Genomic DNA, 20,671 nt, shown 5'->3' on the forward strand with positions numbered 1-20,671 from the left:
AACCCATCTGGGAATTTGTGCGACAGCACCGCTCCAATGCCGTAGGGTGATGCATCACATGCCAAATGAATTGGTAGTGCTGGGTTGAAATGGGCCAACATCTCTTTTGATGTGATCAATTCTTTACACTTCTGGAAAGCTCATCTATGTTCGTCATCCCACTTCCATGGTACCCCTGTTTACAGTAGGGTGCTCAGCGGGTGTAATACCGTAGACAAATTTGGTAAGAACTTGTGGTAATAGTTTACCAGCCCGAGGAACGACCTCAGTTGTGACACATTTTCCGGTGCTGGAGCCTTGACTACTGCCTCAATCTTTTCAGGGGACTTATGTAACCCCTCTTCATCGATGACGTGGCTGCAATACGAGATCTGTTTCTGGAAAAACTCGCACTTCTGGCGATTAGCTCGTAGCCCATATTCCTTTAATCTGGCGAGCACCTTCTCCAAGTTAGCGAGGTGATCACCGTCATTTTCGCCCGTGACCAAGATGTCGTCCAAATTACACTGGGTCCCTGGAATCCATTGCAGGACCTGATCCATCGCCCTTTGCCAGATAGCCGGAGCCGAAGCTACTCCAAACACCAGCCGGTTGTATTGATAGAGACCTTTATGGGTGTTGATCGTAAGGTAATGTTTCGAAGCTTCCTCTACCTCCATTTGCAAGTACGCCTGGGCTAGATCAATTTTGGTGAAGCGTTTACCACCAGATAGCGAGGCGAAAATATCCACAATTCGTGGAAGCGGATATTGCACCGTGTGAAGGACTGGGTTCACTGTCACCTTAAAATCCCCACAGATGCGGACCTTCTTTGGTTCCCCAGGCGTATTACTCAACGACCTCTTCATTACAGGAACGATGGGTGTAGCCCACTCGCTCCAGTCCACTTTGGACAGTACTCCTGAATGTTCCAACCCTTCCAGCTCTGCTTCAACCACTGGTCTGATCGCATAAGGCACTGGTCTGGCCTTCAGAAACTTTGGGCTTGCATTTTCCTCTATTTTAATTGTTGCTGTTATTCCTTTTAGCGTTCCTAGTCCCTCCTGGGACACTTCTTTTGCGTCAGTTAGCATTTTTGACAGTTGTCCAGGTGTGACGTCGTCATCCTTTTTGGCCTCAACCTTCAGTGCCTGTATGGAATGCCAATCTAATTGTATCTTTTGGATCCATTCACGTCCTAGCAGTGGTGGTCCTCCATTTGGCAATACATATATATCCATTTTAGGTATTTCCTGACCTTTATATGTCACTTTCACCCTTATTTTCCCTTTGGGGTAGACTTTTTGCCCCGTATACGTCTTCAAGACAATCTCTGTAGCTTTCAAGTGTATGTGTGAAAATAGCCGCTTGTAGTCTCTTTGATTTATGACTGTTAAAGCTGACCCTGTGTCCAATTCCATTTCCACTTGGACTCCGTCTATCTTGAGTGTAACCCAGATAGTCTGGTGATCCTCCATTTCGGTTACATTATGTAGTTTCAGACAACCCAGCTCCTTGCTTCCGGAGTCTGTGTCACTTTTCTGTTCACCTGAACCACTGTCCATCACCTGGTGTACCTTTTTGTACTTCTCCTGTGGAGATTTCTTACTGTTGGTTTTCTTCCCAGACCTGCAGACTCTTGCTATGTGTCCTGCTTTCCCACACTGTCTGCACACTTGGTCCTTGAACCAACAATCTTTCTGGTCATGTGTTGTTCTGCCGCAGCGATAGCACTTCCCTGTTCCATAGGTCATTTCGTTGGTGCCATATTCTTGCGGCCTCCGTTGTATCTCTGCAGCGCCCCTTGCGGCTGCTTCATGTGATACTGCCATACTGAAAGCTTTGTCCAGCTTAAGGTCCTTTTCTGATAGAAGCCATTTCTGGGTTCCTTCACTTTGTAGCCCACACACAAACTTGTCCCTTAACGTGCCTGCTAGTCCCGCTCCAAACTGTCAGTATTTCAATAGCTTGCACAGTTCCGTTAGGTACTCAGCATTGCTTTCGTCTTTGTGTTGGTTCCCTTTATGGAACTTAAATCGTTCTGCTATCAGCAGCGGTGTGGGGTTTAAGTGGTCCTGTAGGATTCCTACTATGCTTTCAAAATTCTTGTTTACCGGCTTCTCTGGGGTTATTAGATTTTGCAGTAACCCATAAGTTTTTGCACCCATGGAATTTAACAGAACCAGTGCTTTATTAGCATCTGGCACTTCATTCGACCTGCAGTACACCTCAATACGTTCCACATATGTCGCCCAATCTTCGACTTCATTGCCGAACGTAGAGATACTGCCACTCTTCGGCATCCTTGGTTGTGCGTTAACTATCACCAATGGCGCCTCCCGCGCTTCCCCTTCTTCTCCGCTGGCACAAAATGGCGTCTCCCGCGCTTCCCTTCCTTCCCGCGCTCGCCCGTCTTCTCCACTGCGGCTTCGCAAAATGGCGTCTCCCGCGCTCTTCCTTCTTCTCCGCGGCTCAATGGCGCCTCCCGCGCTCTCCCTGCTTCTCCGCGGCTCAATGGCATCTCCCCTTGCTTCGCCCCATGGACCCTGATCAGCCCGTGATCCCTGGCTGTGCTCTACGCATTCTTCTCTTGATATTTGTCGACGCCGCTCAGTCTAGAACTCGGCTGTTTCTTACCCTCTCTCTCTCCGGTTTGCAGTATTTTTCCTCGACGCCGCTCGGTGATCAACCCCCGACTGTGCCCTGCTCTCTTCACCCTCTTTCTTACCCCATCAACGCTGCTCTGCTCTCTCTCTGCCGTCGGTCGGCTCCAGCCGCCGCTGCTCGGGAAGGGTCTGCTCTGGACCTGTCGTCGGTCTCTTACTGCTCGTTGTGGCTGGGGAACCAAGCCCGGCTCTCCAGAGCCTCCCCAGCGAAGTTGGATCTCTGCCTGACTGCTGGGCGGTTGCTCGCGGTCGACGCCCGTGTTCCTGGACTCGACTATTTTTTTTTTTTTTTATGTTGCAGTTAGATTCGAATCGACATTCGTCGCCACTGTTAGATCCGTGGTTCAGTGGATAAATAATCACACGGATGCTGTACATTAACAAACAACAGGTCTTTACTGGAGGAGGGTAATCTCTAGACTGGGGTACAGAGGCATGCGCACAGCTTATATACCGGTGTGGTCACTGCCGGTACTACAGTATACAGGAGCTGTAAAAAGTAGTTCTGACTTAAAGGCACATACACTACACTACTCTCAGTGCTTCTTCTAAGTGGTGTTCAACATGGAGGAGTACTGATTCATTAGCTGAGGAAGGGCAGTAGGTGGTAATCAGCAGGAGGTTTCCTTGCCCATGCTTGACCTGAAGCCATGAGACTTCATAGGGTCTGGAGTCAATGTTGAGGACTCCCTTTGCCACTCCTTCCCGACTGGTGGTCACAGAACTCTGCCACTCCTGCAACCAGAACTGCAGCCTCAGACAAGGGCGATCACAGTTCTCTCAGTGGCAGTCAAGGTCACTGTGGCCCTCAATTTAATTGCCAGTGGATCCTTCCAGTCTGCAGCAGGAGACATATTTAACATCTGACAGTTCGCTGTCCATATCTGCATCCGGGAGGTCACTGAGTCTCTCTGCAGCAGGAGAAGGGGCTACATTGGTTACTGATCACCAGAGAGAAGCAGGGCGAGCGTGCATGTTGCTTTGCCACGATAGCAGGCTCCCCCATGGTGCAAGGCGCCATTGACTGCACCCACGTGGCTTTGCGGGCACTGCATAACAATCCTGAGATCTTCCATAACTGCAAAGGCTACCAGTCACTTAATTTGCAGTTGGTATGCGACCACTTACAGTGAATCCTCACCACCAATGCCCGCTATCCTGGCAGCAGCCACGATGCCTTCATCCTGCATCAGCACTCTTCCAGTCGCCACGTCAAGCTCTTGTTACATCCTCAAAGAACTCCAGCAAATTTGTTAAATATGATTTCCCTTTCCTAAAACCATGCTGACTCTGTTTGACTGCAGTATGTTTTTCTAAATGCCCTGCTACTGCTTCCTTAATGAAGGACTCCAGCATTTTCCCAACGCCAGATGTTAGGCTAACTGGTCTATAGTTTCCTGCTTTCTGTCTCCCTCCTTTCTTAAATAGGGGTGTTACATTAGTGGTTTTCCAATCCGCTGTGACCTCTCCAGAGTCCAGGGAATTTTGGTATATTGCAACCAATGCATCCATTATCTCTGCAGCCACTTCTTTTAAGACCCTGGGATGCAAGCCATCTGGTTCAGGGAACTTGTCGTCTTTTAGTCCCATTATTTTACCGAGTACTATTTCCTTAGTGATAGTGATTGTTTTTAGTTCCCCACTCCCTGTGGCCCCTTGATTATCCATTATTGGGACGTTGTTAGTGTCTTCTAAAGTGAAAACAGATGCAAAATATTTGTTCAGAGTCTCTGCCATTTTCCCATTCCCCATTATTAATTCCCCAGTCTCATCCTCTAAGGGACCAACGTTTACTTTAGCAACCCTCTTCCTTTTTATATACCTGTAGAAGCTCTTACTATCTGTTTTAATGTTTCTTGCCAGCTTACTCTCATAATTCATCTTCTCTCTCTTCATTATTTTTTTAGTCATCCTTTGCTGGTTTTAAAATTTCCCAATCCTCTGGTCTCCCACTAATCTTGGCAACATTGTATGCCTTCATTATCAATTTGATACCATCCTTTACTTCCTTAGTTAGCTACGGATGGTGCTCCCTTCTCTTAAAATATTTCTTTCTCACTGGAATATATTTTTGTTGAGAGTTATGAAATATCTCCTTAAATGTCTGCCACTGCATTTCAACTTTCTTACCATTTAATTTGTTTTTCTAGTCCACTTTAACCAGTTCTGCCCTCATGCCATTATAATTGCCTTTGTTTAAGATCAGGACACTGGTTTGGGATACAACTTTCTCACCCTCCAACTGAATTTGAAATTCAACCATGCTATGATCACTCTTTCCTAGAGGATCCTTTACTATGAGATCATTTATTAATTCTGTCTCATTACATAGTACCAGATCCAAGATAGCCTGCTCCCTGGTTGGTTCCATTACATACTGTTCTAGGAAAACATTCCGGATGCACCCTATGAACTCCTCCTGCAGGCTACCATGGTCAATTTGATTTGTCCAATCAATATGGAGATTAAAATCACCCATGATTATTACTGGACCTTTTTTACAGGCTTCCATTATTTGTTGATTTATACTCTGTCCAACAGCATTGCTACTGTTCGGGGGCCTGTAGACTATGCCCACCAGAGACTTTTACCCCTTATTATTTTTTATCTCCACCCAAGCCGATTCTACATGTTGATCTTCTGAGCCAATATCACTTCTCACAACTGCACTGATCTCATCTTTTATCAACAAAGCCACCCCACCTCCCTTTCCTTTCTTTCTATCCTTCCGAATTATCATATATTCTGGAATATTCAGTTCCCAGCCCTGGTCGCCTTGCAACGACGTCTCTGTAATGGCGACCAGATCATACCCCTTTGTATCTACTTGTGCCGTCAACTCATTTATCTTGTTACGAATGCTGCGTGCATTCAGATATAGAGCTTTTAACGTTGTCTTTTTACCATTTTTCCTTGTTTTGGCCTATTTTTCTGTTACACTCTTATTTTTAAACATTCTGGGGGAGAAATTCGGTATCGCCCCATTTTGGGCGCTAGTACTGGCATAAGAACATAAGAACATAAGAAATAGGAGCAGGAGTAGGCCAATCGGCCCCTCGAGCCTGCTCCACCATTCAATAAGATCATGGCTGATCTGATCCTAACCTCAAATCTTCTATCACTCTGCATCCACCCGAACCCATGTGATCTCCCGGGAGAGGCGAAAAACCAGATAAAGACCCAATGGCCAATTTGGGAGAAAAAAATCTGGGAAATTCCTCTCCGACCCATCTAGGCGATCGAAATTCTTCCAGGAGATCACTCTGTCCCTATATTTTCTACAGTACTTACCTTCTGTAAAGGCGATCTCCACCCCAGCCAGGAACAGGAATAAAACCATCTCCTGAAATCTAACAGAATTAGAACACAGTAGGAGCAGAACAAGGCTACACGGCCCCTGGGCCCACTCCACTACCCACAGGGCCATGACCATTCCGAACCTAGACTCATGTCCAATTTCCTGCCCGCTCCCCGTAACCCTTAATTCCCTTTACTTCTAGGAAACTATCTATTTCTGTTTTAAATTTATTTAATGATGTAGCTTCCACAGCTTTCTGGGGCAGCAAATTCCACAAACCTACCACCCTCTGAGTGAAGAAGTTTCTCCTCATCTCAGTTTTGAATGAGCAGCCCCTTATTTTAAGATTATGCCCCCTAGTTCTAGTTTCACCCATCATTGGGAACATCCTCACCGCATCCACCCGATCAAGCCCCTTCACAATCTTATATGTTTCAATAAGATCGCCTCTCATTCTTCTGAACTCCAATGAGTAGAGTCCCAATCTATTCAACCTCTCCTCATATGACCACCCCCTCATCCCCGGGATTAACCGAGTGAACCTTCTTTGTACTGACTCGAGAGCAAGTATGTCTTTTCTTAAGTATGGACACCAAAACTGTATGCAGTATTCCAGGTGCGGCCTCACCAATACCTTGTACAACTGCAGCAATACCTCCCTGTTTTTATATTCCAACCCCCTAGCAATAAAAGCCAACATTCCATTGGCCTTCTTAATCACTTGCTGCACCTGCATACTAACTTTTTGAGTTTCATGCACCAGGACCCCCAGATCCCTTTGTACTACAGTACTTTCCAGTTTCTTGCCATTAAGATAATAACTTGCTCTATGATTTTTCCTGCCAAAGTGCATAACCTCACACTTTCCAGTATTGTATTCCATCTGCCAAATCTCTGCCCACTTACTTAGCCTGTCTATGTCCCTTTGCAGGTTTTTTATGTCCTCCTCACTCACTACTTTCCATCCCATCTTTGTATCATCTGCAAACTTTGATATGTTACACTCGGTCCCCTCCTCCAAATCATTAATATAGATTGTAAAGAGTTGGGGACCCAGCACTGACCCCTGCGGAACACCACTAGTTACTGGTTGCCAATCTGAGAACGAACCATTTATCCCAACTCTCTGCTTTCTGTTAGAGAGCCAATCCTCCACCCACGCCAGAATATTACCCCCAATCCCGTGATTTTTTATCTTGAGCAATAATCTTTTGTGTGGCACCTTGTCAAATGCCTTTTGGAAGTCTAAATACACTACGTCCACTGGTTCCCCTTTATCCACCCTGTATGTTACTTCCTCAAAGAACTCAAGCAAATTTGTTAAACATGACTTCCCCTTCATGAAACCATGCTGAGTTTGCCCTATTAAATTATGTTTATCCAAATGTCCCGTTACTGTCTCCTTAATAATGGACTCTAACATTTTACCAACCACAGATGTTAGGCTAACAGGTCTATAGTTTCCAGCCTTCTGCCTACTACCCTTTTTAAATAAGGGTGTTACATTAGCAGTTTTCCAATCTGCCGGGACCTTTGCTGAGTCCAGTGAGTTTTGGAAAATTATTACCAATGCATCCACAATCCCTACCGCTACTTCCCTCAAGACCCTAGGATGCAAGCCATCAGGTCCAGGGGATTTATCCGCCTTGAGTCCCATTATTTTACCAAGTACCACTTCCTTAGTGATTTTAATTGTATTTAGTTCCTCCCCCCCTAGAGCCCCCTGTTTGTCCAGTGTTGGGATATTCTTAGTGTCCTCTACTGTAAAGACTGATACAAAATAATTGTTCAGTGTTTTTGCCATCTCCATGTTTCCCACCATTAATTTCCCGGTCTCATCCTCTAAGGGACCAACATTTACTTTAGCCACCCTTTTTCTTTTTATATAACTATAGAAACTTTTACTGTCTGTTTTTATATTTTTTGCTAATTTACTTTCATAATCTATCTTCCCTTTCTTAATCAATCTTTTTGTTATTTTTTGCTGTCTTTTAAAGACTTCCCAATCTTCCATCCTCCCACTAGATTTGGCTACCTTATATGCCCTTGTTTTTAGTCGGATACTATCCTTAATTACTTTACTTAGCCACGGATGGCTATCTTTTCTTTTACACCCTTTTTTCCTCAGTGGAATATATTTTTTTTGGAAGTTGTAAAATAACTCCTTAAATGTACACCACTGGTCATGTACCGTCTTACCCTTTAATCTATTTTCCCAGTCCACTCTAATTAATTCCGCTCTCATACCTTCATAGTCTCCTTTATTCAAGCTCAGCATGCTTGTTTGAGATCCAACCTTCTCACCCTCTAATTGAATATGGAATTCAACCATGTTATGGTCACTCATTCCAAGGGGATCCTTTACTAGGACATTTTTAATTAATCCCGTCTCATTACACAGGACCAGATCTAAGGTTGCTTGCCCCCTGGTCGGTTCAGTTACATACTGCTCAAGAAACCCATCCCTAATACACTCAATGAACTCTTCCTCAAGGCTGCTCTGCCCAATTTGATTTGTCCAGTTAATATGATAATTAAAATCCCCCATAATTATAGCTGTTCCCTTATTACAAGCCTGAACTATTTCCTGATTAATACTCCGTCCAACAGAGTTGCAACTGTTCGGAGGCCTATAGACTACACCCACTAGTGTTTTTTTCCCCTTATTATTCCTTACCTCCACCCAAACTGTTTCACTATCCTGCTCCTTTGACCCAATATCATTTCTCTGTATTATAGCGTTGCGCAAACTTTAGCGCCAGGCGCAATTTATTGCCACCTCACATGATATTGGGTTGCAGCGCCCCTGAAGGTGATTGCGGCGCTAAATCAGGCGCTGCACGCTACTCATAAGGCGCTAACCCGGCGGTGCAACTCAATTTCTCGGCGGCCAGGCGCAGCGCAGGTGCTGTCAATAATCGATTTCCACGAGACACACTGGCGCCGGCCAGCTCTTAAAGGGGCAGGTCAAGTAGCATCAGCAGCCACACTCTGCACCTTGTAGGCCTCAAAATCGGTGCTGAGCAACCTGTGGCGTACCAGACTTCCCAGACATGGAGAGGGTCAGGCAGAGAGCAGAGCGATTCAGTGATGAGGCCTTGGATGCTCTGGTTGGCGCAGTGGCACGCCGGCAGGCTGTGCTGTACCCCGAAAATGGCAGGCGGCCTCATCAGAGAGATTACCAGCGAGCTTGGAGGGAAGTTTCCCAGAGAGTGACCTCCACCAGCGTGGTGCCCAGAACTCCTGTTCAATGCAGGAAGAAGTTCAACGACCTCACTTGGGTCGTTAGGGTAAGTGCCTTTTTCACAATCATCTCCATCCCTCCATCTGCACCTCACTTTATGGCCAGAGGGTCTGCAAAGCCCCAATGGCCAGCCGTCATCCATAACCCACGGCCCTTTCTGGAAACACACACGCACATTCAGCTCAGTGCATAATGTAAGGGCTATTCTACCATGGGGGGCATGTGATGTCAGATCAGGGCAGCATGTTTCATCACTTCCCATTCTTTCTCTTGCAGGCCAAGCTGGCCAGGAACCGTCGGGAGCAGATTCGTACCAGAGGAGGCCGGCCTCTCTGCAGACCCTGACAGACTTCGAAGAGCGTGTACACCAGATTGCTGGAGGCCGGATGAGTGGTCCTGTCACCCCTGGAGCCACTGACCCCATTGTGCAGAGCGATGGTAAGGTCATCACCTTTCTGAACTCTCTCCTTCCACTTGTTCCCCCCACCAGCATGCTTTTTCACTTTGGGCCCAAGTCAGCGCATTGCAGCACTCATGCATCCCTTGCTGCCACCCTGTCCTTTCGCTAAAGCCACTCTTCAACCTCCCTGCTTTCAGATGCTGCATCACCAGCTCGGGAGCCAGGCCCTCAAGCTGCCAGTGCCACTGACTCTGGAGGCAACGACCAGGAGGAAGCCGGACCATCTGAACCACCCTCAGGCGAGCCAGCCCATCTGCCGACTGGGGAGACTACTTCCCTGGAGGGGAGCGGGGGGGAATGCTCTGGGGAGGAGCCAGCTCCAGGAACCAGCGGGCTGCAGCAACGCGAGGGGGGTAGGGAAGCTCGGGGGCCGTCTCCCCGGAGGGCGAGTTAGGCCGCGGGTGCTGCTGCACAGAGCGCAGAGGAGATGTGTGCCCTCTCTGAAATGAGCGCCCAGGCTGGGCTGAGGCACACTGAGCTCATGGCTGCAGTGGCAAGGATGCCTGAATCCATCGAGACACTGGCAAGGAGTGTCCAAGACTTCGGCGCAGCACAGGCCCGGAGTGCACAGGGCTTCACGACAGCAATGGAAAGGACTGTCCAGGGCTTCGCGACAGCAATGGAAAGGACTGTCCAGGGCTTCGCGACAGCAGTGGAAAGAACTGTCCAGGGCTTCGCGACAGCAATGGAAAGGACTGTCCAGGGCTTCGCGACAGCAGTGGAAAGGACTGTCCAGGGCTTCACGACAGCAATAGAAAGGACTGTCCAGGGCTTCACCGAAGCACTGGCACCTGCCACACAAGTGCTGAGTGCTGCCATGCAGTCACTCGCTGGTCTCACGCAGGCGCAGATTGAGGCCACGCGACAACTGACTGTTGCCACCCTCGCTGGATCAGGCAGGATTCCCCGGGGCCCTTGCAGCACCACAACAGGCCAGCAATCTGTGGACCAGCCGATTGCTGCGCATGCTGCGTTGCTGGCTCGTCAGAGTGCCAGTGTGTTGGCTGACCAGGGAGCTGCTGTTCGCTCTCAGGATGACAGCATTCCTGCTCCAACCGCTGGCACATCTCCACTGCAGCTGCCACCACCTGCAGGACAGACTGCTTCCACCCATGCGACGTTGGAGCAGTCAGCAGCCGGGCCCTCCAGGGCCAGAGCTCGTCCAGACCATTCCTCACGGGCATCTGTGATTTCGGACAGTCAGCAGGCCTCCCCCAGCCTTGCTGCAGCCACTGGGGTCCCACTGCGAAGGAGCTGCAGGGAGGGACAGGGCAGAACTCGCAAGAGAAGCAGATCACCATTAAGGGAGAAAGATTAGAGGGTGCTGGTGAAATCCCGTTTTTGTTGAAATCAAGGCCAAGGATGCTGGTCTGGATGGTAGTAATGTTTTTGACAGTCTCCTGGGTGTGCGAGACACTTATGTGTCAGTGTGATATTTTTGCTTTTTGTTGTCATTGCTTTGTTTTGTTGGAAGGAAGCACATTTTGTACAATAAACAACTTCCTTTATTTACAATGGCCATGTCTGCTATTTACATGAATTTTGCCCTTCACAGGCTTTGGGATATCAGGACGGTACCATTCCAGTTCCTGGAATGGCAGCAAGCATTCCGTTAGAGGGGCCTAGAAGCAACTGCTGATCAGCCTCTGACGGACAGACCTTCCAGTTTGTGCCTCCCTCCCATCTTGGTCCTCATCCTCCTCCTCGTCCTCGTCCTCGTCCTCCTCCTCCTCATCATCCTCCTCCTCTGCTGGTGCTTCAATGTCTGGTGGCATTGGCTGAGTACATAGGATAGCGAGGTTATGTAGCATGCAACACACCAAGAAGTGGGAGACTCGCTCAGGCGAGTACTGCAGGGCTCCTCCGGAATGGTCCAGACAGCGGAACCACTGCTTTAGCACGCCAATTGTGTGCTCCACAATGTTGCTCATCGCCTGATGGCTCACATTGTAGCGTTCTTCAGCAGGGGTGCTGGGTGAACGGAGCGGGGTGCACAGGGGATAGCCCTTGTCCCCGAGAAGCCAGCCTCCTGGGTGAGCCGGGGCCTCGAAAAGGTCTGCAACAGAAGCCTGGCGCAGGATGAAGGCGTCGTGGCTGCTTCCTGGGAACTGAGCATTCACTGTGAGGATCAGCTATCGGTGGTCACAGAGCAGCTGGACATTCAAGGAATGGAACCCCTTGCGGTTGAGGAACTCCTCCGCATTCTCTACAGGTGCCCGCAAAGCCACGTGCGTGCAGTCAATGGCACCCTGCACCATGGGGAAGTCCGCTATTGCTGCGAAGCCCTCTGCGCGCTCCCACTGCTTGTCCGGGGTCATTTGGAAGGAGATGTACTGCCGCCTCCTTTTATACAGGGCATCAGTCACTTGACGGATGCAGCAATGCACCGCAAACTGTGAGATGTTGGCTATGTCCCCAGTTGTGCCCTGAAAGGAGCCACTTGCGTAGAAGTTAAGGGCAACAGTGATCTTCGCAGCCACCGACAGAGATGTCCTGCACCTTAGCTGAGGCTGCAGATCTGGCTGAAGCAGGTGGCACAGCTCAGTCACCACCTCCTTTCTAAAGTGCAGCCTTCTGATACACTGCTCCTCCGACATGTTCATGTATGAGAACTGCTGTCGGAAAACCCTGGCAGCGTACGGTCTCCTGTGGCGACGTCTGTTGTCCCTCCACCGTCTGGCCATGCCTGCCCCTCTCTCCCTGCGTCTCTGTGCCCTTTCCAGATGATTCAGCAGCAGGACGTTCGCCTCCAATGCAGCCCCCATAATAAGTGCGCGCAGAAAGTTTCCCCGTCTGAAAAGCTCACCAACAGCAAGGAGATGGTCAGAAGGCTGAAGTTCTGCTGCCAGCACTGACTCAGTGGTGAAAGGGCTCTCAGTGTGCAGCTCAGCAACTCTCTGTAACTCTGGAAGAAGTTGTGCTCCAGAAATGGCTGCCGCGTTCAAACCACAGCAGTCCCCTTTAAAGAGCGCCCCCCCCAGCCCGAGAGCGGCTGGGGAACGTTCCAGGTAAGCTGTCCTTATTAGCACCAGGCGGAACGGAGGGGGGCGCCACTGAATTTCCGGTCCGGGACGCCCAAAAGGCGTTGCACACTGAAATGACGTTGCTAAATGTCCGCTCAATATGGGAGGAGGCGCAAGGATCGCTGCGCCCGGGCGCTAGTTGGCTAGCGCCCCACTTCTCAGCATCTTTAGGCGCTAATAGGTGGCGCAACCAACCGAATTTCTACCCCTCTGTCCCTTCCTGTCACACTCTGGTTATTATTTCCCCCATCTCTAGCCAGCTCCATTGCTTTCTCATTTCTCATTGACTTTTTATTTTCCCGCTCACCTGGATCCTCCCCGCTACTATTTAGTTTAAAGCCCTCTCTACAGCCCTAGTTATTCGATTTGCCAGGACTCTAGCCCCAGCATGGTTCAAGTGAAGCTCGTCCAAACGGAACAGCTCCCTCTTATCCCTGTACTGGTGTCAGTGCACCATAAATCAAAACCCATTTCTCCCACACCAGTCTTTGAGCCACTCGTTCATTTCTCTGATCTTATTTACCCTATGCAGATTCACTCGTGGCTCAGGTAATAATCCAGAGATTATTACCTTTGTGCTTTTTAATTTAGCCCCTAGCTGCTCATACTCTCTCAGCAGAACCTCTTTCTTTGTCCTATCTATGTCATTGGTACCTATGTGGGCCATGACAACTGGATCGTCCCCCTTTCACTCCAAGTTTCTCTACAGCCCAGAGCAGATGTCCTTAACCCTGGCACCAGACAGACAACACAGCCTTCGGGGCTCACGCTCTCGGCTGCAGAGAACAGTATCTATCCCCCTCACTATACTGTCCCCAATCACTACAACATTTCTTTTTGCTCCCTCCACTTGAATGGCTCCCTGTACCACGGTGCTGTGGTCAGTTTGCTCATCCTCCCTGCAGTCCCTGACCTCGTCCACACAGGGAGCAAGAATCTCATACCTGCTGGACAAGACCAAGGGCTGAGGCTCCTCCACCACTACCTCCTGGATCCCAATACCTGCGTCGCTTGTAGTCACACCCTCCTGTCCCTGACCATGGGCCAAATTGGAAGTAATTATTCTTGTGTGTGTGACTGCCTCCTGGAACATAGTGTCCAGGTAACGCTCCCCCTCCCTAATGTGTCGCAGTGTCTGAAGCTCGGACTGCAGCTGATCAACTCGGAGCCGAAGTTCCTCGAGCAGCCAACATTTGCTGCAGATGTAGTCGCCCTGGACCTCAATGGTGTCCACGAGCTCCCACATGCAATAACAACAACACATTGCCTGGTCTCCCATCTCAATTAATTAATTAGTTTTAAAATTTGGAATACGTATTGCTTTTAATCTACACCAAGGCACTTAAATTTAGATGCTCAAGTTTGGAAAAAAAGCGAGAAATAGAGAAATACTCACCAACCAATCACTTACCTGCTTTCTGGTGATGTCACACTTCGATTACTTTTTACATCTTTACACTCACCGGCCCTTATATATATATATACTAGCTGGGGGTGCCCGGTGTGATGAAATATGCCATTCATCAGGCACTGTATTCCCTGTGTTTAGTTTAGTTTCAGTTTCATTTCCTTACCTGCATTGTATTGTGTGTAGGGCTCCGCCCATACCTGGCCCCTACTTAAGCAAGCCCCTGCGTGTCTCACAGCAGTACCGCAGATCTCTGGATGAGAGACACTTCTCCAATGTGTATTACTTTCTGAGTTAATAAAAGCCTTGCTTTGCTCCGTTAACGTCGAGTCTCGGATTCATTGAGGCACATCAATTTTATTAACTCAATTTTCAACGCAATGGACCAACTCTTGAAACCCGAACGTTTGGATTTGGACCCGCATGCTTCTGATGCATCGGCACGATTCGGACACTGGTTATAGTGTATGGAATTCTTCCTGGACAATTCCGCCACCATCACAGGCGCGACGGACGCTGAGAGTATGAAACTCGGAATCCTGCAGAATTGGGTAAGCCACCGGGTTTACCCCCTCATCCAAGACGCCGACACGTACCCGGCCGCCTGCGACATCCTAAAGGCGCATTATCAGCAGCCTACGAACAAGGTGCACGCTAGGCATCTGCTCGCTACTCGCACACAGCGACCTGGGGAATCGCTGGATGAGTTCCTAGTCACCCTGAAAACGCTTGGCAAAGACTGCAAGTGCCAAGATGTAAAAGCCGCAGTGTACACTGACGAGCTTGTTCGTGATGCCTTTATTGCAGGCCTCAGCTCCACTTACATCCGGCAGAGACTACTGGAAAAAACGGGATTGGACCTGAAACAGGCTGTGGACACAGCGCGATCCCTGGATGTGGCCCAGAGAAACTCGGACGCCTACTCTTCGGCCCGCGCCGCCCACGCCGCCACGTGTGCACCAAGGGCGCCGCCATCTTGGAAGGCATCTTCCCCGCCCGGCAGCCCGACACCGTCGGGGCCCCGCCCTCCCCCCAGAAGGCCTACGACAGCCGCGACGCGTCGGGGCCCCAACTGCTACTTCTGCGGGCAGCCGAAGCACATCAGAAACCTGTGCCCGGCGAAAGGCACCACCTGCTTTAAGTGCGGTAAGAAGGGGCACTTCGGGAAGGTGTGCAGAGGGAACCCCGCTGGCAAACCCGCCACCACCGCGTGTGCGCCGTGGGAGCGGCCATCTTGGACGCCATCTTGCCCGACCACGTGGGGTCCACCATCTTGTGAGCAGACAGTGTGGACGCCATCTTGTCTCGATCAGGGCCCTACAGTGGCATCGGTCACAGTGGACCAGACCAGACTGCACCCGCTATCCAAATCAATGGTGGACATCGAGGTAAACAGGTGCGGGGTTAAATGTTTAATTGACAGTGGAAGCACGGAGAGTTTTATCCACCCTGAACTAGCACAAGAACTCTCTCTAACGGTGGTCCCTGCTCGGGGCACCATCTCTATGGCTGATAAAACCCAGACATCGACCATTATGGGTTACTGCGCGGTACAATTGTCCGTTAACGGAACTGTATACGATAATTTTAAATTACTAATCATGAAGAATCTATGTGTGAGCATGATCTTGGGCCTGGATTTCCAGTGCCACCTCCAAAGCATCACGCTCAATTACGGTGGGTCCCAGCTGCCCCTCACAGTGTGCGGTCTGGCTACCCTGAAGGTAAAGCCGCCTTCGCTATTCGCGAACCTTACTCCCAACTGCCGGCCAATAGCGACCAAAAGCAGGAGGTACAGCTGGGAGGACAGGCGGTTTATCGCGACCGAGGTAGACAGGCTCCTGAAGGAGCGCATTATCGAACGCAGCAACAGCCCGTGGCGCACCCAAGTGGTGGTGGTGAGGGGTAGCGAGAAGAAGCGGATGGTGATAGATTATAGCCAGACGGTTAATCTATACACCCAGCTAGACGCCTACCCGCTACCCCGCATATCCGAGATGGTGAACCAAATCGCCCAATATCGGGTGTTCTCCACCATCGACCTCAAGTCAGCATACCACCAGCTCCCTATCAGACCAGAGGACCGCCCGTACACCGCCTTCGAGGCGAACGGACGCCTCTACCAATTCCTCAGAGTCCCCTTTGGGGTGACGAATGGGGTCTCGGTCTTCCAGAGGGAGATGGACCGCATGGTCGATGACCACCACTTGCAGGCAACCTTCCCCTACCTCGACAACGTCACCATCTGCGGTCACAACCAGCAGGATCACGACTCGAACCTCGAGAGGTTCCTGAAAACCGCACAAAAACTCAACCTCACTTACAACGAGGACAAGTGCGTTTTCAACACCACGCGCCTCTGCATACTAGGCAGCGTGGTGGAGAATGGGGAAATCGGACCAGACCCCGACCGATTGCGCCCCCTACGGGAGCTCCCCCTGCCCAACACTCCCAAAGCCCTGAAAAGGTGCCTGGGGTTATTTTCTTATTATGCCCAATGGGTCCCCAACTACTCCGACAAAGCCCGCCCCCTCTTGAAAGCATCCTCTTTTCCGCTCTCTGCTGAGGCCCACGCTGCCTTCAAAAGCATTAAGCGGGATATTGAGCGGGCCACGCTACAGGCAGTGGACGAGAACACTCCCTTTCAAGTGGAAAGTGATGCGTCTGACTTTGCCTTGGCGGCCACCCTCAACCAGGCGGGGCGGCCTGTAGCTTTCTTCTCGAGGACCCTCCAAGGGCCCGAGATCAGACACTCCTCCGTGGAAAAGGAGGCCCAAGCCATCGTGGAGGCAGTGCGCCACTGGCGCCACTACCTAGCCGGCAAACGCTTCACCCTACTTACCGACCAGCGGTCGGTAGCGTTTATGTTCAATAATAAACAGAGGGGGAAGATTAAAAATGATAAGATTCTTAGGTGGCGGATCGAGCTCTCCACCTTCGAGTATGATATCATTTACCGGCCAGGGGCCCTTAACGAATCCCCCGACGCCCTCTCACGAGGGATGTGTACCAGCGCCACCGGGGATCGGCTACAGACCCTCCACAACGACCTCTGCCACCCAGGGGTCACACGGCTGTTCCACTTCATAAAGTCCCGCAACTTACCCTACTCGATTGAGGAAGTTCGGTCTCTGACCAGGAACTGCCGCACTTGCGCTGAGTGCAAGCCTCGGTTCTACCGCCCAGATAGAGCCCACTTAATCAAAGCTACACGGCCCTTTGAGCGGCTCAGCTTAGATTTCAAGGGCCCCCTCCCGTCAGTCGACCGCAATGTTTACTTCCTGAACATTGTGGACGAATACTCCCGTTTCCCATTCGCCTTCCCCTGCCCAGACATGACCAGCGCCACGGTCATTAAATGCCTCAACAGCCTGCTCTGCCTGTTCGGTATGCCGAGCTACATCCATACGGATAGGGGGCGTCCTTCATGAGTGAAGAGCTACGCCAGTACATGCTGTCCAGGGGGATCGCCACGAGCCGTACCACCAGCTACAACCCCCAGGGTAACGGCCAGGTGGAGCGAGAGAACGGGACAGTATGGAAAGCAGTCACTCTAGCTCTAAGGACCAAGGGCCTCCCTATCTCCCGCTGGCAGGAAGTCCTCCCAGATGTGCTCCATTCGATACGGTCACTATTGTGTACTGCCACTAATGCCACGCCTCATGAACGAATGTTTGTCTTTCCCCGGAAATCCACCTCAGGCGTATCCATGCCGTCATGGCTCTCCACCCCAGGTCCGGTATTTGTACGAAGGCATGTGAGGGGCCACAAGATGGACCCCATCGTGGAGTCAGTGCACCTACTCCACGCCAACCCCCAATACGCGTATGTCCGGCACGCCGACGGAAGGGAGGACACCGTGTCCATAAAAGACGTCGCCCCAGCCGGTAACGACAACAACCACGACAACAACAGCAACAACGATCACAGCAATTCTTACCCACCCACTATCCTTTCACCACCCCCGGAAGAACATCGACCAACGGTGCCCCCACCAACTACCCCTTCAACAACCCTGGCGGCGCCCCCGGCAGAGACCCAGGAGGCCACCGGGGACACCCAGCCGACACCCGCGGCACCACAACAGCTACGTCGGTCACAGAGGACTATCAAACCCCCGAACAGACTAAATCTGTAGAAGGGGTGAATGTGATGAAATATGCCATTCATCAGGCACTGTATTCCCTGTGTTTAGTTTAGTTTCAGTTTCATTTCCTTACCTGTATTGTATTGTGTGTAGGGCTCCGCCCATACCTGGCCCCTACTTAAGCAAGCCCCAGCGTGTCTCACAGCAGTACAGCAGATCTCTGGATGAGAGACACTTCTCCAATGTGTATTACTTTCTGAGTTATTAAAAGCCTTGCTTTGCTCCGTTAACGTCGAGTCTCGGATTCATTGAGGCACATCACCCGGCAGTGCCGAGGCTTTTTTGAGGGCATGTTGTTGTTGGAAAAGAGAGAGAAAGCGACTGGGGGGGAAGAGAGAGAGTGACTGGGGGGAAGAGAGAGATCGACTGGGGGGAAGAGAGAGAGTGACTGGGGGGAAGAGAGAGAGCAACTGGGAGGAAGAGAGAGAGCGACTGGAGGGAAGAGAGAGAGCAACGGGGGGAAGAGAGAGAGCGACTGGTGGGAAGAGAGAGAGCGACTGGGGCAACTGGGGGCAAGAGAGAGAGCGACTGGGGTAAGAGAGAGCATGACTGGCGGGAAGAGAGAGAGCGACTGGGGGGAAGAGAGAGAGCGACTGGGGGAAGAGAGAGAGCGACTGGGGCAACTGGGTGTAAGAGAGAGAGCGACGGGGGTAAGAGAGAGAGCGACTGGGGGGAAGAGAGAGAGCAACTGGGGGGAAGAGAGAGAGCGACTGGGGGGAAGAGAGAGAGTGACTGGGGGAAGAGAGAGAGCGACTGGGAGGAAGAGAGAGAGCGAGTGAGGGAAGAGAGAGAGCGAGTGGGGGAAGAGAGAGAGCGAGTGGGGGGAGGGGGAGGGGTTGGGGGAGGGGGAGGGGGAGGGGGGAGGGAGGAGGGGGAGAGAGGGGAGGTGTGAGAGAGAGAAGGGGAGGGGGAGAGAGAGGGGGAGGGGAGAGAGCGACTGGGGTGAAGAGAGAGAGCGACTGGGGGGAAGATAGAGATCGAGTGGGGGGAAGAGAGAGAGCGAGTGGGGGGAGGGGGGTGGGAGGGGGAGGGGGAGGGGTGGGAGGGGGAGGGGTGGGGGAGGGGGAGGGGGGAGAGGGAGAGGGGGGAGGTGTGAGAGAGAGAGGGGGAGGGGGAGCGAGAGAGGGGGAGGGGAGAGAGAGATGGGGAGGGGAGAGAGAGAGGGGGAGGGGGGAGAGAGAGGGGGAGGGGGTGGGAGAGAGAGAGGGGGAGGGGGGAGAGAGAGGGGGAGGGAGGGGGGAGAAAGAGGGGGAGAGGGGAGAGAGAGGGGGAGGAGGGGGGGAGAGAGTGGCGGAGGAATGGGGAGAGGGAGGGGGAGGGAGAGAGAAGTGGAGGGAGGGGAGGGGGGACGGGGGAGGGGGGAGAGAGAGAGGGGGGAGAGACAGAGGGGGGAGGGGGGGAGAGAGAGAGGGGGGGAGGGGAGAGAGAGAGAGGGCGAGTCCCTGGCCCGCGGCCGCAAACGGAGCCGAGCCCCGGGACCTTCAGGCTGTGAGAGAGGGCCGGGCCGGGTTGCCGGGGTAATCCTCCTCCCCCTCCCCCTCCCGTGGCCCGCCCCTCCCGAGCCCCGCCCCCTCCCCGAGGCCCCGCCCCCCACCCCTCCCCCGAGCCCCACGCCCCCCTCCCGAGGCCGGGCCTGAGGCGGCTTGAGACGGCCGATTGCAGCTGGCCAGGCCCGGTTGCCGGGGGTAACCCTCCTCCCCTCTCCGCCCTCCCAATCTCCGGGACCGGGCCTGGGCCTGAGCGGCTTGAGACGGCCGATTGCGGCTGGCCGAGCCCGGTTGCTGGGGTAACCCTCTCCGCTCCCCCCTCCCGCTCCCCTCCCGAGCCCCGCCCCCCCCCGCTAACCTGCTCGCTTCCCTCTGCCCGCGCTCTGTGGGCCCTGTGTGGAGGTGCGCGTGCGCCGGGGCAGCGCGAGCGCGAATCAAGCGTGATCAGCTTGCAGTGAGCCCAGCCAGCCTTTACCAAGATGGCTGGCCGCTGGTTCGGAATCGGGCCCAGCGGGACAGCCGGTGCCTAGCTTGGGCATGGCTGGCAAGGAGAGGCCCAGGCTTCAAAGCCTGAGGCCTGCAGGCAGCAGACCTGGAGAAATTAAACAGATAATGGACTCATTTATTACACACAAATTATATAATGAGTTAGTTGGGCTCCTAAGTACCAAATTTGTGGTGGATAAAATGCGATCCACACACAGACAAACTGGGGGAAAAAAATCGAGGGAGGAATTAAGATGGCGGCAGCTCAGCTTGGGTCAGAACCATTAGGCCCGCCCACACACGCAGTGTGACACACCGATTGGTCAACCATCAGGTCACTGAAGTGTAGGATTGGTCAATCATCACGTCACTCAATTGTAGGATGGCCCCACCCGCACATGCAATGAACCCGCCCCCATGACGCAGCAATTGGTCAACCATCGGGTCGCTCGACTGTACGATTGGTCAACCTT

General features: G+C 51.9%; 1 pseudogene; it reads right to left on the reverse strand.

The window, feature by feature from the left end:
* Positions 1-4,662: 4,662 nt before the first annotated feature.
* The window catches only part of LOC147117229 (uncharacterized), a 189,917-nt pseudogene continuing 173,908 nt past the window's right edge, over positions 4,663-20,671 (reverse strand).

The sequence above is a fragment of the Somniosus microcephalus genome, chromosome 5 (assembly GCF_052327205.1).
Source record: "Somniosus microcephalus isolate GS21.2 chromosome 5, FLI_Smic_1.0, whole genome shotgun sequence".
Classification (NCBI taxonomy): Eukaryota; Metazoa; Chordata; class Chondrichthyes; order Squaliformes; family Somniosidae; genus Somniosus; species Somniosus microcephalus.